This window comes from Psittacula echo (assembly GCF_963264785.1).
Source record: "Psittacula echo genome assembly, chromosome: 18".
Classification (NCBI taxonomy): Eukaryota; Metazoa; Chordata; class Aves; order Psittaciformes; family Psittacidae; genus Psittacula; species Psittacula echo.
Window position 1 is genome coordinate 7,549,498 of NC_137754.1, and position 20,127 is coordinate 7,569,624.

Consider the following 20,127-nt stretch of genomic DNA (forward strand, 5'->3'; position numbering starts at 1 on the left):
GTAGCCGTTTTAATGCAGTTTTACTGTGATCTGCAAACATGCTGTCAGCTTGAGGAAAGCATTAACCAAACAACAGTGTGCTTTCATTTTACAACTGTCTTTGTTCTAGATTACCTTTATTTAAATACTGCTATCAGTGTGGACGTTCAGCTGGTGTTCAGCTCTCACCTTGCCAGCATTGTCATGAAGTCTTCACTTGCAGTGATATTTGCAAAAAGAAATCCTGGAATGAGCGGCATAGGCAGGAGTGTTTGGGATTGCTGAGCAAGTCTTCCCATCATTACGATCTGAGTACAGTGGTTTGTGCTTGTATACTGACTGGGGTATGTCTTCCATGTAACGGACCGGTAAAATGTGTTTTACAAAAGAATTTAAATAAGAAGGTTCAGTTCATTCACTTTAGTGGCTGTGATCTTTGTAAACCCACCAGCTTTAAGAGAGCTGCTACTGTGTCATTACTTGGAACGTGAGGAGAAAAGAATCTTTAAGGTGAGTGCAGAGCAAAGGAAATGCTCTCTCTGAGACTAAGGTTAGCTACTGTGAACATCCATAGACAACTTTCCAGGCTGAAAGACCACCATAGAGCAAACAAGTTAGGCAGGGTGGAGCTTTCGGTACAAATTCTACCAATTAATCATCTGTACCTGTATTTTAGAAGAGAAATCAATGAGATTTCTGACTTTTACGCATGGAGTCGTTAATACCACACCACTGTGCTTATTGGAAACCACACTTGTGCTCATAAAAATGAAGCCCCATGCTACCTAGCAGTAGAAGACTGGCAAGGTAGAAATTACACTATTTGAATTATATCAGATGCTCACATAGATTGAATGAGAAATCTGACGTATGAAGTGTGAGGTGGATACAGAACTGCTTTATTCACAGAAGTTCTGCAATTGATGTATCTTCTAGCGTCTGCCTTGAATGGGACTTTTAAATCTTGGATACATATAAAACCCTGTGTGTTTGGAATAGTGGGGTCTGTCCCACTGGAGATAAGTTATATCAAACATAGATGTTTACCAGTATGGGCTCTAGAGAATCAAAATATTACAGAACGGAACAGAATAGACATCAGACTGAAAGTTGGCAGCTGTATACGGCAGCTGTACACTGAAGGACTTAAACATGAAAAAAAGGACGTTCATTTAGAAAACAGAATTTTCCTACCTTGTGTTTAAAAATTTAGTGCATTATGGGTACAGCTGGGTGAAACATCAGGATGTTAACTGGTCGTTATTTAAGTTCTTTGAGGTAAGCTTTTTCCTGTATGGCAAATGCAAAATTTCATTAAATTCAGATTCAGTGACTTCAGAGCAAATGTGAATGCCTTTCTGTAGACAGAATTTTTCTCAGTAATAAACAAGCTTCCTCAGTAGTGTCTCCCTGTCTAGTTAATTTTGAGGTGGAAAGGGTTTTGTTTGTTCCTTTGTTATAGTATTTTCTCTCCCGTTGTGTCCTTGATTTAAAATGACCTGAAATTCCCTCAGATGAGTTTTAGCAATTCAGTCTGTTGCTCTGAGAGGCTCTGATGCCCTTCGCCCCCTTTCCTGATTCCTTTTCACTGTAGTACGATGTGATTAGCATTTATTTTGTACTTCATAAGCAAAACTCTCAATGTTTATCTGAGTTTTGAAGTAACTAATAGTATTAACTGCAGATACATTTACTGGAAGAAGCAAGTGTCATTTACACTCGCATATGTAGTCATTGTTTGCTAGGAAGTTTATAGGTGAGTAGGTAGCCGCAGCTACCCCAAGAGTTGTGTCTGTTAGCATCACATTTAATAAACTATGCCAGAATAGGAACTTCCAGGAATCTTGTACGTGCTTCCAGTTTATTGTTTCAGAGAAACAAAAGTCACACAAAGAAACGTGGCCGGCTTTGGGTTTTTTTTTCAGAGAAGAGTACAGCTCGAGCAGCTCCGGATGGAAGCAGTGCAGGATGCCAAAAGAATGTCACTGGCAAAAAGGGGGAAAATGGAAGAGAAAGAAAAGATGAAGAGAGAGGTGGAAGAAAGAGTAAAACTGGGACTGGTGGAAGAGAGCATCGCAAAGAATGACTGACTTGTTTCAAGTCACTCCTGCTGTTGTTAGGACAAGTTTTAATTCCACTGTTCTTTCTGCCTTGTGATGCGCTTCTGCTAAGCTTGAAAGTGATCTAATTTGACATGTTTTGAGAAAGTAAAGCCAAACCCGTCTTTCTAAGATACTGCATATGAGCTCAAGGATTATAATGCCATCGAAAACCGGTGTGTGTATGTATATGCAAGCTATGTGTTTCTATAAATTTTTGCAATTAGAAATACAGTGAACTTCAGATTGCTTTTAATGGTCTCATGCCACATATATATGTATATATATTTTAAACCACACTATTGCCCCTTATTAAACATCATCACAAATACTCCAGTAGGGAGGGAGTATCTGAGCATATCGAGAGTGACTACATGGCTGGGGGGATGAGGGCTAAGGTCAGCGTGAGTCCAGATGGTTTTCTCTTTAATCCTATTGCCAAATTGGAAAGGCTTAAGGAGGAGTGGATGTATCTTGAGGTTCAGCACGTTGTTGTGCAGCTGTGTCAATGACAACGGTGTGATTTTAAAACCACAGGACCACCTTTGGGGGTCAAGGATTGGTAGGGACAAGTAGAACTTTCCCGACAAAGAAGGTAGAAACCCCTCTTTGCTAACAGACTGGCAAACCTGAGGAGACTAGAATAAGATAGGAGGGAGATGATGACTTCAAGTGAGGAAGCGGTGAATTGGTTTGGCAAGCAAAGGTGCAGAGTGATGTGGTTGACGGTTTTCAAAATCTACAGAACAGGGAAGAACGGTGCACACTCACAAATAAGGAATTGCTGAGGGGACATTAGCAAGGGGTGTGTGGGGGTTGTTCCTCATCTTTCAGGAGTGTCTGTACGCTAATGCAGTCAATATGGGGAGCACACAGAAGAAATTAGAAGTTTACATGCCATTAGAGGGCTACAGTCTCAGTGAAGTCACAGAGATGTGGTGGGAAAGCTCACATGACAGAAGTGCTGAAACGGATGGACACAGGTTCTTTAGGAGGGACAGACCGGGAAAGGGATGAGCGGGAGTTGCCCTTACTGTGACAGTGGCTGGAATCCATGGAGCTCTGCCTTGGGGTGAACAAAGCCGGTTGAGAGGTTATGGCTCAGGATTAGCCGGCAGACTAACATGGGTGATGTGAGTTGAGGTATCTGTTACGGACTGCCTGATCAGGAAGTAGATGAGGTCTTCGTCAAACAGCTGGAAGAAACCTCATGCTCATAGGCCCAAGTCCTAAGGGAAGACTTTAAGCACCCCATGACATGATGGGGAGGAGAATCAAAAGAATGTAACTCCCATGGGTTGAAATAGGAACAGTCCAGTAATTAAGGTATAACACAAACCATTGCTGCTGCCAACAATAATAATAATGATGAAGGGAATAACAAGGGGAGAGAATACAACCGCTCACCATCCACGCACCGATACCCAGCCCGACCAGAGCAGTGATCGAGCCCTTCCAGGTAACTGCCCCCAGTTTCCATAGTGGGCATGAAGTGCTGTGGTATGGAATACTTCTTTGGCTAGTTTGGGTCAGGTGTCCTGTCTCTGCTTCTTCCCGGCTTCCCTTCCATCCTGGCAGAGCATGAGACTCACAAAGTCCTTGGTCAGAGTAAACATGACTGAGCACCAACTAAAAACATCGGTGTTATCAGCGCTGTTCCCAGGCTGAAAGTCAAAAGCACAGCGCTGCACCAGCTACTGAGAAGGAGAAAAATGACTGCTACAGCTGAACCCAGGACACAGGGTTAAACTCTGCCAGCGTGGGACATGAGTGCTGAGCATGGGGCTGGGGACCACACCAAATGTGGGGAAAGGGCCAAGCTGAGGGTCAGGGCTCACACAGAACTTGGAGGTGAAGGCCAAGCATGGAGCTGGAGCCAGGGGCGAGCATGGGGATGGGACTGCATTGACGCTGGGATGGGAAGGCTGGATGGGTATGGCTCTGAGTGTGGGGACGGAGACAGTGACGGGCATGGGTGCAGGAGCACTGGGCTGCAGGAGCCTCTGGGACAAGGCTGCAGCTGGTGGCAAACCAGGGTGGGATCATGGTACAGAAGCAGATAGGGATACCTTGAGACAATGTAGAGATGGACTTTTAGAATCCCTGGAGTTGAGCAGGATAAAAAACAACCAGTTGCAGTCAGGTGAGGGAAAGTCAGTAAGGGTCAACAGAGCACTCATCTGATGTTTGTGCTCGATGAGCTTAGCAAAGGAGTATGTATGGGAGGGTCCACCCTGGAAATAATTGTTTCCCTTTTTGTCAACCAACCCACTCCTGACATCCAAAAAGATTTTTCTAAACATGCTCCAGCACGGCAAGGGCAAGGAAGAGATGAAATTGTTAGCGTAGCAACTTTTGTCTTTAATGGGAGGAAGGATCACAAGGAGAAACTGAGGAACAATGCAAGTTCCCTTGCTAGTTCCCACAGCCCTTAGGGGTCCAGGACCCTTTTTCCCAAAAGGAAGGGGACAAGGGCAAGGATACAGTATACCACAAGGACTTTTTTCCCCTGAAATTGCCCAAGCCAATTGCTGCAAATATTGTGAATCATAAGGCCACTGGAAAAAAGATTACCCCTTTAAGCTGTGTTTTTCTCTGGCATCACAACCTATGCCAAGTTTAACCATGACTTCCAAATCCAGTCCCCTGCACCTGCACAGGAAAATAAATACACCCAAAATTCACAATTACTGGGAATCTGTTATACAGCAACCTTCAGTAAAGCCCACGTGATTTTAAATACCATAAACCCACGTCAAGAGTTCCCACACACCCGTCAGGGGAGGAAGGGGGAGGGGGGGAATTATCTGTGCCCAGTAGATATGGGCACCATGCATTCATCTCTGAACAGCTACAGGTTGGGCAGAGAAGAGATTCAGAGCAGCCCTGCGGAGAAGGACTTGGGGGTGTTGGTCGATGAGAAAATGAACATGAGCTGGCTTCAGTGTGCGCTCACAGCCCAGAAAGCAACCGTATCCTGGCCTGCATCAAGAGGAGCGCGACCAGCAGGTAGATGGAGGTGATCCTGCCCGTCTCCTCTGCTCTCCTGAGACCTCACTTGGAGCATTGTGTGCAGTTCTGGTGTCCTCAACACAAAAAGGACATGGAACTGTTGGAACAAGTTCAGAGGAGGGCCACGAGGATGATCAAGGGACTCCCGTATGAAGACAGGCTGAGAAAGTTGGGGCTGTTCAGCCTGGAGAAGAGAAGGCTGCGTGGAAACCTCAGAGCAGCCTTCCAGTATCTGAAGGGGGCCTACAAGGATGCTGGGGAGGGACTCTTCATCAGGGACTGTAGTGACAGGACAAGGGGTAATGGGTTAAAGCTTAAACAGGGAAAGTTTAGATTGGATCTAAGGAAGAAATTCTTTACTGTGAGGGTGGTGAGGCACTGGAATGGGTTGCCCAGGGAGGTTGCCAATGCTCCATCCTTGGCGGTGTTCGAGGTCAGGCTGGATGAGGCCTTGGGTGGCATGGTTTAGTGTGGGGTGTCCCTGCCCATGGTAGGGGGGTTGGAACTGGATGATCTTCAGGTCCTTTCCAACCCTAACTATTCTACGATTCTAACAAATGACCACAATACATGGACACAGTGGGACTACAATACAGCATGGGAATTGAATAAAGGTCCCCAAGACGTGCCCTTTTTCAGAAAAGGCACCCTTCCAGGTGGGCCACCTATCAATTACACGTTCTTTTGTACTATCTGAAAACAGCCCAACCAGCGTCTTAGGGACGCATTTACACAGCAAACCGCAGGCAAAGTTAACAACCCATTAACAACTACCTAAACTATGCCTGGACGGAAAACCTGCCTACCAATTTGTATAGGATCAAAAAGCCATCAATGACTGGGTACAAATATTCCACCTGATAGTGCCTGATCCATCAGTTCTTGTTGCCTTTATCTCCCAGGGTGGTGATCTCATAGCAGCCTTCCAATATCTGAAGGGGACCTAGAAAGATGCTGGAGAGGGGCTCTTCATCAGGGACTGTAGCGACAGGACAAGGGGTGATGGGTTCAAATTAAAACAGGAAGTTCAGGTTAGATATAAGCAGGAAGTTCTTTACTGTGGGGGTGGTGAGGCACTGGAACAGGTTGCCCAAAAAAACCAAGTGGGTAAATGCTCTATTCCTGGCCGCATTCAAGGCCAGGTTGAACAGCGCCTTGGGCAACATGGTCTAGGGTAAGGAGTCCCTGCCCATAGCAGGGGGGTTGGAACTGGATGCTCTTAAGGTCCTTTCCAACCCTGACTATTCTATGATTCTATGATTTTGATTCTCCCCAACTCCCTTGGGTCTGGGGAAAGAGGAAAAGAAGAGAGAGAAGGAAGAGAGGAAGGAGCTTGCAGAACTCATGGTGCTGGCCAGAGATTCCTCCTCCTGAATGTCAGCCGCCCGCAACAGGAAGGTTGCCATGAGAAACCTTGAGGGTCACAGGGATGTTCCCAAGGGCAATAAGGGAGCAGAGGGGACAGATTTCCCATGGTGTCTGGCACCAAGTCCAATCTCTCTCAGCTACTTGTGGTTAAAGGAACATCTCCATTTGCTGGGAGATGAGAATCTGCCACGTCCTAGGGAAGGAGATCCACAAAGCAGTTGTGATGAGACCTGAGAGGTGGGGAGGATCAGAGATGTTTCCCCTCATCCCTCCCCAGGCTTCCTCCTCGTGCACCCCCAGCCTCATTGCTTTCCAGGTTTGTCTGGGATGTCTAACCGTGCAAGGACAAGCTGGGTGGAGATGGACACATAGGACACTGCAGGGAATTTGGGTACCCAAGGAGAGGAGATGGAGGAGTGTCGAGGGAGGGGATTTTGGGAAGTCCAGCTGAGGTGATTGGTAGGCACCGAAGGAAAAGAACTGAAACAGATCCAAGTTAAGGGGCCTGGGAGGACCACTGTTAGGGGAATTTAGGCTATGGACCAGACAAAATAATAAGCATAGATCTAGGAAGAACTGAAAGGTCATGGAGAGAGAGCAAGGAGGATTTCTTTATGGACACATAACCATAGACTTGGTGGAGGCCCCTCCATGAGTTTGGGATGTGTCTTCACAGGCATGGGACAGATGTGACTATTCACTGTGAACCTGGGCTCCGGGGAAAGAAAGACTTATGGAAGGAAGGAGAGGGACTGATGGGATTGGGTAGCCCCTTGATTGGTCAGGGAGAGGCAAAGCCGAAGAGGCTTGGTCCCCAACATTGCAGCTTTCTTCTGCAGGATTGATGATATGAGCTTGCTGAGAAATCCTACCCCAGTCTCCCCAGAGCTCCCTAGATGTCTCTGGAGGGGCATTTCCAGGCTCCCTGGGATCCCATTACCCCAGGCTGGCACCTGAGGGGCCATCTGGGCACTTACCACATGGTCCAAGTTCAACAATCAAAGAGGTATGATTTGAGCTCTGGAGAGAGAGAAGAGGGCAATGGGATGAGAGTTAAGGACCCAGGACTCCAGAGGCGGATCCATACCTTATGCTGGGACCCAGATGTCCATGAGGGCAAAGAACATCCATAGTCATTGGGATCTCCTGCAGCCTAGACCAACCTCCAGCCTTATTCATTAATGAGGTTTAATAATTTGGGGTCACCTGTGCATCTGATTTGGTGTACCAGACGCTGAGGAGCAAGGCCAAGTTGAGCACTGTGATCTTCATCTTCCTCCTTTGATTTACTATGTTTATTAATTGGTTGTAAAGATGTTAGTGATCACTTGATTCACGCCTTACCTGAACATTTGAAGGTTCCATGCACCCTGTGTAAAACCACAATTGGGTGCCTCAATTTAGCTGAAACACCTTATGTGCGTGAATAAATATTTGTTCTTGTAATTCTGTACTTCGTGTCCTGACCTCTCTTACCTCAGTCAGTGTGAAGTTTTGCGACACCACCACCGTCATTGTCAGCCTAAGTCAGCGCTGTCACCGAGCAAGATGTGACCATTCAGAGTGGACACAATGAATTGTCTGCTTGTCCCCAAGCAGCCACTTGGAGCTGACTGCAGGAACAGAGCTCCCCTGGCTGTAGGAAGGATGTCTGTCCCCACAGCACCTCTGATAAGATGCGGGTTTTTTTGTTTGTCCAGGGCCCACAGGACAAGGATCCTGTCGAGGAAACTTGGAAAGAGCCTGACCCAGGTGGGCTGTGGCAGTTGAAGCATCCGGTATGCCTGGGTACTGGGGAGATTTCCTTCCCTGCCTATCCTGGGCAGCATCCTCTGACCAGTGTGGGGTAGGGGCAGCCATGAGAGCCTGGGAACTTGCCAAGCCTGGAACTGTTCATGCCTGTTTTCAAGCACTGCAACCTCATCGTGCGCAACAATCAACTGCAGTTGCAATAGAGCCTTAAAGCATGGTTGTCAGCCTGGCTTCTTTCCATGAGACAAGCAAAATGCTGTCCACGTGCCATTGCTAGAAGGAAAGGAGAACAACACTGAGAGCACTCTCATAGTTCTGGCCAATCCCGGGCAATTTTCACATCAGGACAAAGATCTGTTTCTCTTGCCTGTTTCTGAAAGGTAACCATTGAAGCATGTCAGGTTTCTCTCTCCAGCCCCGTTCACCTCTCCTCCCCAAGACAGCTTGGCTGAGGTGTCCCACAAGGGATGGGGACAAAGGCTGCTGTTCCCAAAGAACCACTCCAATCCCCCATCCCTATTGGGGTGGCCTGTCTACCAGTCTCTCGAGGGAGCAGAACATCAGAAGTGCTCATGTGCAACTGTCAGCAAACCCACCAACCGCTCTGAGCAACGGCAGCACTGAACTGAGTGGCCATACTGAGGCCCTCTGAGGTCAGTGTCAGAAGAGCAGAGCTGTGAATGCCAAGTTGTTGTCCTATTCTTCAGACTCATCCTCTCCTGAAGTGTCACAGTCTTTCCACATACCAAGCAGAAGCCTCAGCACTTGCTCCCTCTAAAATAACTAAAATAATCCACTGTGAGGATAATTCTACAAGGCTGGTGGGGAAAACCTGACTTGGATCTTGAAGCCCATGGGATATTTCAGGGGAAGCAAGAGGTCACCTGGTTTGTCTCCATTATGATACAGACTCCTGTCGTAGCTTCAAATAAAGCCTGCCTAGTTCGATTCAGATGGAAAGCTAGGAACAAAGAAGCACTGTGTGTGGCTGAGAGCTGAAAATAGCTGGGACTCTCCAGTGAAACATTAAAGGTCATTTCTGAAGATTACCCATTACATGATGAGTGCTTGTTCTTTACAGAAGACTTGGTATAGAGAAGAGAACTGTTGGACAGTTCTGAGAAGATATCAAGCACTTCTGAATATTTGCTTTGGAGATTGTTTAAAGGAGAGGCAGTCAACTGGAAAATTGTTCTGCCTTGTGCATTAGCTGCTGAAGCCACAGAGTGCTGAATAATTAGCATTTCAGAGGGCTATGACACAGCTGTGAAGTCGTTGTTCAAGGCATTGCATGCATGTAAGTAGTTAAGTGCAGTGGGCAGTGCAGCCCACCCAGCCACTCGCTCCGTCCTTGCAGTGAGCTCAATTCTTCCTCTATCTCGCCATCCCCTCCATTCCCCCTTCACTCACCTAGCATCTGTTGGTTTCCCCATCCCTTCCCACTTCATTTCTTCCCTCTCTCCATCCCTTCATCCCTCCATCCATTACTTTTTCACCCTTCCTGAGTCACTCACTCACCAACATCCACAAATATCACTGGGAGCACCACAAATGGACCAGCAATGATTTTATCGTCAGTAAATTGACTCGAGACTTTCTGTACCTTGGACCTTCTGTATCAGCAGTATCAGAGCATACAAGTGAAGCCTACTATGCAGGAGCTGATCTGCCTCCTTCTACAGCTTCATGCCCAACTGGAACATCATCTGCAAGGACCTGTAATTTAGGGGGCTGGAGGATACTGATTACCACCTCAATCAACACCTCTAGGGACTGTGAGAGCCATCTGGGGGATAATGGTCCTGAATGTGAGAAGAGAGAGAGGTGGGAAGCCACCAGATAGTATCTAAATGACTTGGAGGGGGGAGAGATGTGGGGCTCCTGGCCTGGCTGGTGGTTACTTGTGGTCACTTCCGATTTTCAGCTGCCTCTAGAGAACAATAGAGAGGTGACAACTTCCAGCAGGGCACAGAGGTTCTCTGTTCCCAGGGTTTCAGTCACCCCACCCCTGCCAGCAACCCCTATTTCCACAGTGCTGCCCCCAGTGTCATCCCATACACCCTGAGTGCGATCCCAGCATCACCTCAACCCCCTGAACTCCAGTGCTCCCAGTACTCCCTCAGTCCAGCCACCTGCCCCAGTGCCCTCCCACACCACTCCCTGGTTCCCTTTGTCTGCCCCAGTGGTCCCACTTCTGCTTCCTTTCTCTCCCACCTTTCCAGGGCCACTTCTTTGTTCTCTCCTCCTACCCCTGTGCTCCCAGGTCTGCTCTCTCGTTCACCCAGTCTGCACCAGTTCTTCTACTTCTGGTCTCTAATTCCCCTCATTTTCCCCAGCGCTGCACGGGGAGGGTGGACATGGAAGGGCTCAGCCATCTGGGGGTGGTGAAGGCGGACAGACAGAGAAGAATTAGATGAGTTGTACCTATTCATATGCCCCTTACAACACCCTAAAGGGCAACTCCTTTGGCTGCCTTTCTGTGGTTTGTTGCTCTTTTGGGGGTGTTTTTCTCAGAAGGTGATGAGCAGCTGCAGTTGATCCTGCAGCTTCCTGGAATTTGTACGTTCCTGGTGACCACCTGAAATGTGTTTTCAGAAGCATAGCCAATGCTATTTCACTGGGAAAAGAGAGGGATTTCTCAATGCCTGTGCATTCCATGGCCCAAGTGGTAGCTCTATGTGGGATTGCCAGCAACAAGAATGATGAGGGTTAACCTGTTTCTGCTATTTGGTCTGTGGCTTGCCCTCTAGGAGCCTGAGGGTAAGAGGAATAGGGAGGCTCAAAGCACAGGCTGAATGTGGAATTGTCCTGAAGGCCACATGCAGGCTGCATAAAGCAGCTCCGCTGCTCTGTGGGTTTGTGTAGGGTTTTGTTTTTAAAGCAAACAGTAGGGCTCTGCCTGGTCTTAGGGTCTTTTCCCACACTTTTTACTATTGTAATATATGTTAGTTAAACATCGCCATTCTGTAATTCTGTTGTGTGGCAGACTTTTATATAAAAGCAACAGGAATGGCCAAGTAAAACACATCTGACGCTAAAAGGGAGATGTGCACTTTTTTTGCATCATGCCTGCAGGACTGGATTCCTGCTGTGAGATCTTCCTGCATTTACTCTGCTCAACTCCACTTAGTTTTCCAAGACAAGCTGATGTCTCTAATTCTGTCTCTCCTGTTGCACAGGACGACTGGCTGTAACAGACCAGCTGCATCCAGGAAATGGCTTTTTGAGTTGGTGGCTTTGCGAACATCAAAGTCCACAAACTCGGTGGACCACCAGAGAAGTTATGAGGTGGCTTCTTTTGTTCAGAGCTCAGTGGCGATTGTTTTTTTGCAAGACCACTTAGAAAATATCTAAAAAATCCTATTTAAAAACTCCAAACAAACAAAGAAGCCCCAAACCCCAATTTGTAAGCCTTTGGAGACAGACCACCGTGGGTCAATTGGTCTTCAACTCTTGGTGCTTTTGCACAATCTCAATGAATCAGAAATCACTATTAACAATCCCTACACCACAGCGTCTGTCCTGTGCCAGCCCACCAACTGAATTACTGACATTTGTCTCGATGAAAGAGGAAATAGATTTTGTGGTAACATGATGAAGAGGCCGGCGTATGGATTTCCCCTGTGATTTGAGAGCACCATATGATTTAGCTGCTCTCTTTTGCCCAATTCCAAGTGGAAATAATCAAGATTATCCAAGTAAAGCAGCAAATTAATATCATGTCTGTCAAGGGGCTGGTCAGATAAAATCCGTTCAAGACCTCAGTGCAACTGCTATGGAAAACTTGGTTGCTTCTTTGTCAAAGGTCAGGAGGAATTTGAAGCTATTTTTATTCCAGTTGTCCCTCTCTTCTCTCTCCACAGGTGTGTTAACAACCGATGCAGCTTTCTGTTAGTTTGGAAGTTGATCTGTTCTTCGCAGTCCTGAAAGACATGCAGGAGGTGCCCTACAGGACACACAGAGAAGTGCTGGAGCATGTCCAAAGAAGGACAGCAGAGGAGGTGAAGGGTCCAGAGAGCAAGTCCTGTGAGGAATGGCTAAGGGAACTAGGAGTGTTTAGTCCGGAGAAGAGAAGGCTGAGGGGGGGCCTTCTCACTCTCTACAGCTACATGAAAGGAGGATGGAGAGAGGTGGGGGTCAGTCTCTTCTTCAAAACTTACAAGGAGCAGGACAAGAGGAAAGTGCCTCTCGAGCCCAAAAGAGAGAGCAGGTGGCTGTGGCTTGATCAGCATCACCTGAAAGGGGAAAAGGGAGGAAAAGAAGGTGCCCATAGCGCCTTGTTCTCCAGAAGACTTGTCCGCAGTGCAGGCGTCTGGCATAACGAGTTGCTGTACGTGCATTTGCCCTTTGCTGTGTGTTGCTGTGTGTTGCTGTGTGCATGCCTGGGCACCTTTAGCTGAAGTCCCCCTGTCACAGTGGCGGGGAGAAAACTTGATGGAAAACTCCCGTGTTATCAGGACATTGCTAATGGTCTGCTGCTGTTACTGACTGGCATTTCTCCCCTTTCTGGTGAGGAAGATAAAGGCAAGAGAGACAGAGCTAAGGGGCAGATAAAATACATCCCTCAAGGGGTTTTAGAAGGCCTCCCAAAGGAAAGATCTAGTCTCTGATGCAAACTGGAGTGACATGCCCTGTCCACGTGGCAGGGCAAGCTCGTGGCTGGAACTGAGCTGGCAGTGGAATTGGTTCCAAGTCCTAGCTCCAGTTCCCTCCTAGCTCCAGCCAGACATTGCTGGATGCCCCTGCTCTGCCAGCTGATCCCCAGTGTGTGAGAAAGGTCCGATCCAGGGTCTGCTTATGCCTTCTAAACAGCTCGTGATGTGTGAGCGCGCATCAGCATTGAATAGCTGAGCTAGTGAAAGGCAAAGATGTGTTCCTTGGCCTCCCTCTGCTCAGCTTTGGGCCAAGGCAGGGAGCAGGCCTGCTGTCCTGTGGCTGGTCTCTCCGCTAAGGTGGTTGTGTGTTCTCAGAAGCCCCAACAGAAGGTGGGGATACTCAAGGGCTGGTAGTTGCAAAGCAGAGGACGAGGGGCGGGCAGGCTGCTTTCCCTTTCCCAGGCAGTAGTCCTGGTTTTGGCTGAGACAGAGTTAATTCTCTTCCCTGTAGCTGGTGCAGTGCTCTGTTTTGGCTTCAGTCTGAGAGCAATGCTGGTAACACACCAGTGATTTAGTTGTTGCTCAGTAGCACTTATCCTGATCAAGGACTCTTCAGTCTCTCATGCTCTGCCAGTGAGGAGGAGCACAAGAAGCCAGGAGGAAGCAGAGACAGGACACCTGACCTGAACTAGCCACAGAGGTATTCCAGACCACAGCATGTCATGACCGGTATAGAAACTGGGTGAGTTGGACGGAAAGGACCGTTTGATGCTGGATCAGGCTGGGTATCGGTCAGCGGGTGCTGAGCAATTGTATTGGGCAACACTTGTGTTTTCTGGATTTTCATTTCTCTTTTTCTGTTGCTTCCTAGTATTATTATAATTTCTGTTATTGTTGGTGTTGTTTATATTATCACTATCTTTTACTTGCTTTCAATTATTAAACTGTTCTTTTCTCCACCCGCAGGTTTTACATTCTTCCGATTCCCCTCCCCATCCCACCCAGGGGGTGGGCGAGCGGCTGCCTGGTGCTGAGCTACCAGCTGGGTTTAAACCAGGACAGAGGGACACTCCAGTTTGCCCTCATCTGCCCTTACCTGGGGCACACGGTGTGCGGGAAGGGAATCTCCTTTACACAGACACCACAGGAGCCCACATTCCCTCAGCCACTCTGCTCACTGTGGTGATGCAGCCGGAGAGGATCCAGGCATGCGGCCGCTGGCAGAGGAGAGGGGACACAGACACAGACACACAGAGTGCAGCTTTGCTGAACGGGTTTATTGATCATGAGAGGGAAACGGCCCAGGGCTCCCAGGGGATCAGGTGGGGTCCTCCAGGGATGACCATCTCCTCATGGCGCTGGAGGGGGACACGATAAGGAGGTCACCACCACTTCGGTCCTGAAAGACAGATCCCTAAATGAAACACCCGCCCGCGGTGTCTGCTGGAACACGAGAGGGGCCTTGTCCCCGGTGTCTCTCTGCAGAGACCTGAGGAAGGAGAAGGGAATTGGAGACCCCAATATGCCTGGGATAGGGCTTGGCTCCTGTGAGATCCATAGGGCACCCAGACTCCCTTACAACAGGAAGCCTTGAAACCTCCCAGAGCCCTGCCCAGCCCTCACGGTCATCCTGGGGGTCTGTATGGCACCAGAGCCCTTGCCTGGCCTGCACAGTGATCCTCTGGGTCTGCTGAGCCCCGCTGAGTGCAAGGAAAGGCAGCTCTGTCCAGCTTGCCCTGGCACATGGATCATGGACAGTCCCCTCTGTTTCCCTCTTCCATACCCAAGCTCTGGCCACCCCTGAGGGCTCAGGGATTTCCTGGGCCTCAGAATCCCTTGTGGGGCTGGAAATGCCCTGATGCTGCTCACCTAGACACGAAGACCTACAGCCAGGCGTTTCTGGCGGAGAAGCACCAGAGGAACCTGGGGAGAAAGGGAGGGTTAGGGACACGCTTGGGTGCACTGGGGTGTACTGGCAGGCAGGGAAAAGCGATGAGCAATGGGGTCCTTGGAGAAGGTGCTTTCAGGGAGAAATGGGGTACAAGAATTTGCATGGTGGTACACAGAAAGCAATGGGGGTCCTGGGGAAGGGGTCACCTGGCTGCATGGCCGTGTATTGGGGCATCCTGGGGTGCTTTGGGTTGTAATGGGATGGATGGGAGTGCAAAGGGGACCCAGGGGAAGGGGGCCTCCCTGGAAAAACACTGGAGTGTTGTGGCCGTGAGGGGGGAGCATCTGGGGACAGCAGAACTCATGATACCTACCTCAGGCTTCTTCCCTTCCTCTATTTCGAGTTCCCCCTGTAGAGAGACCACAAAACCTCACTGGTCACTGGTATGTCCCCAGTACCAGCAAGGGACCAGCAAGGGATGGGAGGCGTAAACTGCCATCTAGTTCCCCAGATTGGTTGCCCTCTAAGTCCACCCCAATACTCACACTCAGGCCATAATCTCCACTTTCTTCTAAGACTGCCTGGGAAAGAGAGCAAAGAGCTTGTCTGGATTGGACCTCGGTGGGGCTTTGTGTGGGGCACAGGTGTCCCCAGCCTCCCCAGGCCCACAGCTTCCCTCTGGTCTGAGCAGGAAGATCCCTTCTGCTCCCCCCCACCCCATTACTCCAAGTTTCACCTGGGATACCTGTTCATGCAGTGACCAGGGGTGGGGACAGAGGTAAGGACAGCCTGGAGAACTAGGGGTCTCCAAAGGGGATGGGGTGACTGGGACCCAAAGATAGGGCACTGGCGTGAACTAGCCAGGCTGATAGCATTGAAGGGACAGGACCGTGTGGGATGTTAATGTGGGGTATAGGAATTCAGGTGCAGAGGATACGGGGACTTCAAGTGTGGTGGTTGGTAGAGGCAGAAGGCCGACTGCAGAGGACCAAAGTGAGGGGACTGGGAGAGTGTTTGGGAGCTGGGGTTCAAGGAAGTGGCTTTGGGGACATTACCACAGTGGACAGGATGAAAGGTAAAGGACTGAGGGGGGCGACGTCCCAAAGGCATTGGGAACGATCAAAGGGAGGGCATCTGGGGACCCTAGGTAGGACACAGAGGAGATCCCAGGGAGGGGATGCCTGAGGGGACCAAAAGGATGAAGGGGCCCAAAAGGGAGGGGTGTGGGGGCATCGAGAAAAGAAACCGTTTGGGGCCCTCCGAGCGAGGAGATAGATCCGACCATGCAGTGAAGAAGCTGGGCTCTGGGTATCAGGAGCTATACTGCTGGGAAGCTTGGGAACAGACAGAACTGTGGAAGGCAGAAAGCTGCATCGCCTGGGGCTTCTCCCTTTCCTCTTGCTTGGGAAAGGGAGAAGCCAACTCAAGGGGTTTCGTGCTCACCACTGTGATTTCATCCTGCAGGGGAGCTGATGTCTTGCAGCCAACACCTGTTCCCAGCCTTGAGCCCCTCCATGAGGCACTGGGGACTCACCTGAGCATCTGCTGGGGTGCACAGCAGGATGGTGAAGAGCAGGGCCATGCTGAGCACTGCGACCTTCATGTTTCTCTGCGGTGTGGTGAGTCCTGGATGAGGCTGGAGAAGGTGAGGGGCAGATTTATCCCTCCCAGGACTCCTCCTTTGCCCCCAGGGCAAAGCCAGACTTGGCAGAGACACCAGCCCTGGCAGCAAGCCCGGCCTAGGCGCAGTCACCCCTGCCTCCAGCATGGCTTCAGCCACCTTTGCCGGCATCAGTCCAGCTTCCTGCACGAGGCAGCTGGACATGCAAGTGCCCAGGCATCTGGGGGTGGTGAAGGGGAACAGACAAAGGACCCCTGACAGCCAGACATCCTACAGTGTCTGCCCACTGCTCCAACACAAAAGCACCCTCCAACAGCCCCCCAAAGCCGGATCCCCCTATCTCCCAGTGCCCCTCACCTCCCAGCACTACCATCTCCCAGTACCGCCTACCTCCCAGGACTGTCCTTCCCCCCAGGACTCCCCCAGGGATGATGCTAGCCTCAGACCAGGGGTCTCTAAGCAGAACTGTCCCTGCCCCCTCTCCATCCCTTGGGTAAACAGGGGGCTGGGAATGACCCCTCTTCCTGGGGCATCAAGGATCCCAGCATTAGGGAACACTGGGAGGTGGGAGGACAGCTGCGGTGTACTGGCAGGTGGGGTACTGCCGGGTGACTGCGACCTTCAGTCACGGGAGGCAATGGGGAGCACTGGTGAGTGCTGGGCACTGGGAGATGAGGGTTCGGCTTGAAAGCGTGCTGGGGTGGTCCCGATGCCCAGCTCCAGCCCACCCCATTTCCCACACACTGCAGGCCCCAGCCTGGTCTGGTCCCCAGCCACAGCCTCCCCAGTGCAGAGAACAGAGCAGAATATCCCCTGCCCTGGCCACCAGCCTGCCACTGCCTGGGGCCACCATACCCACCCCGATCACTGGAGTCCCACTCTGCAGAGCTGCCTCCAGATGGGGGGTCACAATGACTTTGTCCCCAACAAGGCTCTGGCTCCAGCCACGTCCCTGGGTGGCACTCAGACACTGGTCACCCAAGGCCCGTGTCCCCAAGGCATGTCCCTTCAATGCCCTCATCCTTGGCCAGGCCAGCTCTGTCCCCGAGCAGGATGTGGCCATCCAGAGGGACACCAAGAAGCAGGCGCTTGTCCTCAGGCAGCCACTTGGAGCTAATTGCAGGAACAAGAGAGCTCTCATGGCAACAGGAGAGATGTTTGTTCTTGTCATCCCTCCTCTGTGTGTGTGGCTGATAAGCTGTATTTGCCCAGGGCCAGTGGCACAGGAACCTGTCAGCAAGAGCATGTTGTTGCTTCCAGCATGTTCTGCAAGTTGCCGCTTCATGAGAATGCATAATGGGGGGCTGAGGGGGAACCTGGAGAGGTTAAGCCAGAGTGGCAGAGCCCACCAAGGAGGGCAGTGAAAGAGAGGGGCACCCTGGCCATGAGGCTGCTCCCCTGGGACTGCCCTCACCTCTGGGCTCCAGCCTGTCCCAGGGGAGTGAGGAGCCCCAGTGAGGGTGAGTGTACGGGGTGCCCTAGGTCTGCTCCTCCCTGGTGCCCCCAGCACTGCCCTCCTTGGTGGGAAGGCCGTGGCTCGAGGGTGTGCATGGCTGAGGATGACTGGCTGTCGTCATTCCATGTCTGTGCCTCAGCCAAAACCCTGCAAGGTGAGGACGAAGGGAGAGGAGCAGCGTGAGCAAGGCACAGAGCTCTGAGAGCATCATGTCACTTGACTGGAGCTAAACACTGCCCTGTGAATGCAGCACAGCCCTTCCCTGCATGCTCTCTCCCAGGGCTGTGTCCCCCGCAGGAACAGGGCTTTCCCCAAGGACACAGCCCACCTCAGCACTCCCCTTTGCAGTGCACACAGGTGGCTTCTCTGAAGGGTGTAGCCAGAAAGGCAGATGCTCTGCGTGACCTTTGCCATGGGGTAAATACCACAGAGGAGTCTCCCAAAACACCAACAGTTAAGGAGAGAGAATCACGAATTACGCTCTGAAAGAATCACAGAATCTTAGAAGTCAGGGACCTCTTTGAATAGGAACCTGGAGGTGTTATGGGATGTGCTCTGGTGGCCAAGCTTGTGCTCACTGCTTGGGGGAGCCACGGAGAAAAGGCTGAGTGGGAGGAGGGCTCAGGACTCACCCTGCTCCCCTGGGACAAGCCCTGTCTCAAAGGGTCTCCCAGAGCTGCCCTGGGACAGGACCTTCCCTCAACCCTCAGGTGTCACGCAGCACGCAGGAGCACACAGAGAGGGGCTGTCCCTGGCGGGGACAGGAAGAACTGGTGAGATGAAGCTCCTCTCTTGGGCCCAGGACCTTGCTGCTCTCCCCACACACCCCAGCGCAGGGGTCAGCCCTGGGTGGGGCAGTAAGGGGGAAAAGCCTGGCGGATGTGCCCCATGGAGGGGACTCGCTGAACATGGGCAACCGAACCTTGCCTGCTTCTTCCATGCTGAGCTGTAACCGATCTCCTCATACACGGCCTCAGGGAAGGGCTCCCAAGCTCTCCCAGAGCATCTGGACAGTGGCGGAACTGTCCCAGAACAGGCAGAGAGGGGACAGGAACCCACTCTGCTCCCCCAGCTTTGGTCCTTTGGGCATTGCCTTAGCAGAGGGAAGTGACAAAGTCCCACAGTGTGCAGCCGAGAACTGGGAAACCCTCTGGCCCAGGCAGCTGCTGCCATTGCGGACGCAAGCTGTGCTGCCCAGGAGGGTCCCGTCATGCAGGGGTTGGCAGATGGACACAGAGTGGTTGTAGGGCATGATGGTGAGAAGATAAAACTCGTCTGTGCTTGAGGAGAGAAAGAAAAAGACCTGGGCAGCACATCCCAGGAAGAAGATGGCCCTGGTGTTCCAGAGGGAACTGGCAATCGGTTTAGTGACAGCGGTGGACATGGGGCGCAGGTCCAGCAGGGGAGGTCAAGGAGGAAGAAGTACATGGGGGTGTGGAGGCACTGGTTGCAGGCTGTGGTGGTGAGGATGAGTTCGTTGCCCAGGAGCACAGCCAGGTAGATGCCGAGGAAGAGTCAGGCATGCAAGAGCTGCAGCTCCCACGTGTCTGCAAATGGCAGGCGGAGGAAGCGGGTGACGGAGCTGCCACTGGACATTTGCTGCCTCTTGTTATGGGGGCTTTCCAAAAGGGAAAAGACAGTGGCAATTTAGGGGAGAATTCTCTGAGTGAAACCTAATGCATTTCTCACAGAACACCCTGAAACTGCCTCTTCTCTGGTTTCAGGAAGACTTTTGGCAGGTCCCTTCCATGAGCTCTGGTTGCTGCAGGCTGAGGGTGTCAGTGGAAGGAGGGGGCTCTGCTGGGGGCTCTGGCAGAGCCAGTCCTGCCCTCCGGCAGTAAGGAAATAGGAACATGGCGGGAGCACCTATGGGGGTGTTGTGTCAGATGAAATTCAGACGAGATATCAAAGAGCTGTTCAGAAGATCTCATCTGTCCATCAGCTTTGGTCTCAGCTGTCCTGTGCTGGGTCTTTCAGCAGGAAGATGACTTCCCCCAGACTGCTCCAGCACACAGCCCCTGGGGTGCAGGGACCCTGCTTGGAAGGACAACCCTGGGTACCCCTGGCTGCACACCCCTGAAACCATCCCCGGGAGAAGGCAGCCATCACACACACCCCTTTGATGGTGCACTGGGGAACCCGGTGCTTCTCCAGCCCCTCTACTGGGAAATTAAAAGGGGGAGCTCACAAGCCCCTGGCAGCCCCAAGGAGCTGTCCCAAGGATTGTTGGTGACCCACATCCGCTGCCTGCAGGCTGCCCTGTAGCCATGTCAGCGGGTGCTCCTACCCATCCCCCAGTGGTCCTTCCTGCACACCCTACTTTGGAGACAGATCTTCTACACCACTCTGATCTG

At 51.1% G+C, this 20,127-nt stretch overlaps 1 pseudogene across 1 annotated transcript in view; it reads left to right on the plus strand.

Moving 5' to 3' along the window:
* LOC308228365 (ankyrin repeat and MYND domain-containing protein 1-like) overlaps positions 1–11,404 on the plus strand; it is a 31,577-nt pseudogene extending 20,173 nt beyond the window's left edge. Inside the window, exons 12-13 of the transcript in view lie at positions 10,961–10,970; positions 11,390–11,404. The product of the transcript in view is annotated as an ankyrin repeat and MYND domain-containing protein 1-like (transcript). The remainder of the gene's footprint in view (positions 1–10,960; positions 10,971–11,389) is intronic.
* The last annotated feature ends 8,723 nt before the right edge of the window (positions 11,405–20,127 follow it).